Source organism: Lathyrus oleraceus, chromosome 6, assembly GCF_024323335.1.
Source record: "Lathyrus oleraceus cultivar Zhongwan6 chromosome 6, CAAS_Psat_ZW6_1.0, whole genome shotgun sequence".
NCBI lineage: Eukaryota > Viridiplantae > Streptophyta > Magnoliopsida > Fabales > Fabaceae > Lathyrus > Lathyrus oleraceus.
The window spans coordinates 140,613,290-140,617,997 of record NC_066584.1 but is presented as its reverse complement, the minus strand read 5'-3'; the positions used below and the strand labels follow the sequence as shown (position 1 = coordinate 140,617,997).

Sequence of the window (4,708 nt, the reverse complement as noted above, 5' to 3'; positions counted from 1 at the left end):
TGTAATGCCCCACGTTCGACTTGATCTTCTCTCTTTCATGAAATTTCTCGTTTCTCTAATCCATATGTGTGCAATCTTCCAAGAACATGACTGTAGGTCAATAGCAATTTTGATTAGTGCCTTTTTAAACAAGGAACACAAGTAAAATATCAAATTGTCTAGTAGCACTGAGTTTTTGACAATCTAATACCTCCTTGACCTTCGTATATCTCTATAGACTCGACAAAAGATTTCATTAACTTGCATTCGTGTTTCTTTTTACTCGTTGAACATTCCTTCAGCCAGTGGCGAAACTGAGGGGGGACGTGGGAAGGCCACGGCCACCCCTCGACTTTTTATTTTTTTTTTAATTCATATATATTAAATTACTAAAACATCCTTATTTTAAATTAAAATTAATTTTTCTTTTTTCTTTTTCATTCAAAGTTAGGTTAAAATACAGATAAGGTAAAAAGCTCCTACCTTTCCTTTCTTTCTCATATGGGTTTGCTACCGGCACCGGAATCGGAACAGATTAAAGTGATCGACATCTAACAGGTAAAAAACTTTATTCATTCTTCTTTTATAAAAAGTAACAAATTAAAGTGATTGTTTGATTTGTGTTTTTGAGATTTTTAGGGTTCTTCTTTCTTGATGTGTTAAAATAATCTATATGAGGTTTATTAAGCCAATTCATAACACTGTAATTTACAAATATAGTTATACACTGTAATAAGGTTTATTTAATCATGGTTGCTGCTAATTTCTAATAGTGAAGTTACCGGTATTTGAAAACGGATTAAAGTTGATTAATTAAGTTTATTCATTTTTTTCTCTTTTAATTTTTATGTTCTCTAAATTGATTTTTGGATCTGATATGATATTATAGGAAGAGTAAAGATGAATAATAGGAAAATTGATTCTTTTTTCAAAAGGAAAGCATGTGAAATTGAAAGAGAAGAGAGAGATGAAGAAATTATAATCCCGACATTCGAATTTGAAACAGTTCTTGAGAATCCAACAATTGAAGAGCATCATGGTTTTGAAAATTCTTTGGAACGCGATCCTGGAAAGCGTCCTCCTATTTGGCAATATCCACCAAATCAAGTGGATGCAATACGAAGAGCTTATCTAAAATGGGGTTCATATCAAATTCATTTAGAAAACTATCCTTTGTCCGGTAACGAGGATCATCCGAGAAGGTTTCAACATACTTGGTTTAGCATATTTCCATCATGGTTAGAATATTCACCATCTGAAGATGCCGCATATTGCTTACCATGTTACCTTTTTAGCAAAAAACTAAGTGGACGTCCCGGATCACTTGTCTTTATTTCTATGGGTTTTAGAAATTGGAAGAAAGTTAGGAATGGAAAACATTGTTCCTTTCTTAAACACATAGGGAAGGATCCTTGCTCACCACACAACAATGCAATGAAAGCTTGTCAAGACTTGTTGAATCAAGATGGTCATATTAGAAATGTTATTCAAGTGCAAAGTTCAAGTCAAAGAATGAATAATCGGTTACGACTCAAGACTTCAATTGACACTGTGATAACATGAAATAATATCACATTCTAGGACTCGATTTAATTAAATTATATTATTATTTACTTCAATTTACTTCATTTTATTCGATATTACTCGGTATTTTCTTTCTATTTATCTCAGGTAGCTTATTTGAAGCACAAGTGAAAAAGGAAGAAAAGGAGGTGCAAAAAGAAATGAAAAGAAGCAAATTCCACCAAGCCAAAGCCCAGCCCAAAAGCAAGGCGCTGCGCCCGTGACGAGCGTCACACAAGCTGTGACGAGCGTCACGCCCTACCTACTTGTGTTACGAGCGTAACACATGGTGTGACGGACGTTACACCATTCCCCTATATTTTTGGCTTCAGAAGCGCAACAAAGACGTTGAGGCCTATTGTTACGCTTGACCATTTGCAACGTGAAGACTCTTTACACGGAAGACCTTTGGAAACAGTTACAACAAGTGACCAATAAAAATAGTAGCTTTTCGCAAACCTTGTGGGACTCTCCGTTTTCGTTCAAATTTTCTTCTTCCAGCCGTGCAAGCATACCATTATTTTTCCTTTACTGTTTTTGCTTTTAATTGCAATTCTTATTTTTACTTTCCTTTCCAGTTAATCTTTCAGCACTTAATTAATTTTTCGCACAATAGTTTTTACACCGGAAACTATTGTGTATCTTTTACTAGATCTAACCTTACATTAGACCCTAGATTTTTATTCCTTCACTTTTATTTTCCTGTCCGATTGAAGAATTCAAGAACAAATCCAACCGGTCTGTGGTGGAGTGTTCAAGATTGCTATAAATTATTCAGGTTCTTTAATTATTGTTTGAATTTATATATGCTCTGCTTTACTGTTTATTTATATTATTTGCCTGAGATGGAATTATTTATGCATGCTGATTATTTAGATCTGTTAAGCATGTCTGGCTAATTTATTTAGGTATCGGTATGTAGAGTAAGCGGAATGAAGGAATCAAAACTAAGTTGGTTTAATTACATTTAAAAATAAAATCACTCTTTTTACGGTCTCAATTTACAGGTTTAATAACAAGGTTTTGTACGAAAGTAAAAGACATAAAGAAGTTAAAATCAATAGAACGAGAGTTTGAGTTTTTAACTGGACAGTGTAAATTGGACATTAATTCTAGATCAGGGCGAAAGCAATTTTTAGAGTTAATTAAATTCTAATCTTTTTCAAAAAGTATTTTTAAAGGTTGAATGTGAGGACGAGAGTTAAGCATTTGAATTTAATTATATAATCTAAGTCAACAGAGCGAGAGTTTGAGACAAGGATGTTTAAACGTTTAGTGTTTTCTTAAAAAGAGTTTCTACGGATTCTATTGTTTTCAAAAAGTGATTTTGGACTTAACTAATAAGTGACAGCTACGTTAATATAAAATCATAGTTTATTCAACAGAGCGAGAGTTTGAGAAAAGGCTTTTAATCAATAGTGTCTACTGAAAAGATTTATTTTAAAACCAAGAAACCAACGAAGAATTGATTCCCTAATTACGACGAACTACATACCGATATCCGCTTAATTAATATTTAATTTAGATCTTATTTTAGTTTTAACTTTTCCCCCAGACAATCAAAGTATTATCCGCCTTAGCTTTACGAAGTAACCTTAGAAAACGGTATATCGATTCATAAGTCCCTGTGGGATCGATATCTTTTAAAACTACGCGATAGAACTGTGCACTTGCAGTTTGTACCCCAAATTCGACTCATTAAGTCGCGATCAAGTTTTTGGCGCCGTTGTCGGGGACTTTTATTTAGTCGATATCGTAACTCTTCTGTTACGTTGTAGAGACTAAGGCTTTTTCTTTTTCTTTTTCTTTCTTTCGTTGATTTGTATGCCACATACTCGCTCACAAGGCGAGTCGTTCTACTTACGAATCAACGATATCGAACTATATCTCCGAGTCTTACGACGAATTCGGGAATGTCGTGCTGCGAACAATCTCCCTCCTGTCGAACTTCCTGATCTCAAAAATCTTCTTCCTTCGCCGATACCCGAGATGGCAGAACCAGCTCGTGCTCTTCGAGATTACGCCGCTCCATCGCAAGATGAGCCGCATTCGAGTATTGCTCCACCCGCAATTGAAGCAAACAACTTCGAACTTAAACCTTCACTGTTGCAGGCAGTGCAACAGAACCAATTCTCTGGAAATCCTACCGAGGATCCAAACCTTCATTTATCCGTGTTTGTCCAATACGCTGATACTGTTAAAGCTAATGGTGTCACTTCAGAGGCAATTCGACTTCGTCTTTTTCCCTTCTCGTTAAGAGATAGCGCTAGAAGATGGCTTCAATCTCTTCCTTCCAACTCAGTCACAACATGGAACGAGTTGAAGAAAGTCTTTCTTGCCCGATATTTTCCGCCGAGCAAAACAGCTATGTTGAGAGCCCAGATAAATGGATTTAAACAGAAAGATAACGAGTCTCTCTTCGAAGCATGGGAAAGATACAAAGACATGATGAGACTTTGTCCACACCATGGTTTAGAGGACTGGTTAGTAATTCATACCTTCTATAATGGTCTCCTGTACAACACGAGGTTAACAATAGACGCCGCCGCAGGTGGGGCACTAATGAACAAACCTTATGCTGATGCTTACCAACTTATCGAAAGCATGGCCCAAAACCACTATCAGTGGGGAAGCGAACGAACAATGGTAGAAAAACCTCAAACTAAAACTGGCATGTACGAGATAAGTAACCTTGATCATGTTAACGCAAAAGTGTATGCTCTGGTCCAGAAAATTGAAAGTTTAAATGTATCACCTCCAGCCACCGTGGTTGCCATAACTCAGAATTGCGAAGTCTATGGAATCCAAGGTCACACTCCTGCAGATTGTCAACTCCTAACAGGAATCCAAGCGGAGCAAGTAAACTATGCTCAAGGAAGCCCCTACTCGCATACCTATAACTCAAATTGGAAGAATCATCCAAATTTTTCATATAAGAGTAATAATGCTTTATACGCACCTGGACAATCTCCAAATCAAGCCCCAGCTATACCTCCGGGATATCAAAAGCCGATCCCATCTACACCTAACAATAACGCCCCTAGGAAATCCAACTTGGAAATCATGATGGAAAACTTTATATCTTCTCAACAGCAAACCAATAAAGATTTCTTAAACCAGAATGTACACACTGGCGAACAAATTAAACAACTAGCAAGTAAAGTAG

At 36.2% G+C, this 4,708-nt stretch overlaps 1 non-coding gene across 1 annotated transcript; it reads right to left on the bottom strand.

Moving 5' to 3' along the window:
• Nucleotides 1-3,909: 3,909 nt before the first annotated feature.
• On the bottom strand, nucleotides 3,910-4,016 carry LOC127099655 (small nucleolar RNA R71). The gene has a single exon (XR_007794135.1). It is a non-coding gene; the product is annotated as a small nucleolar RNA R71 (small nucleolar RNA).
• Between the last annotated feature and the right edge of the window lie 692 nt (nucleotides 4,017-4,708).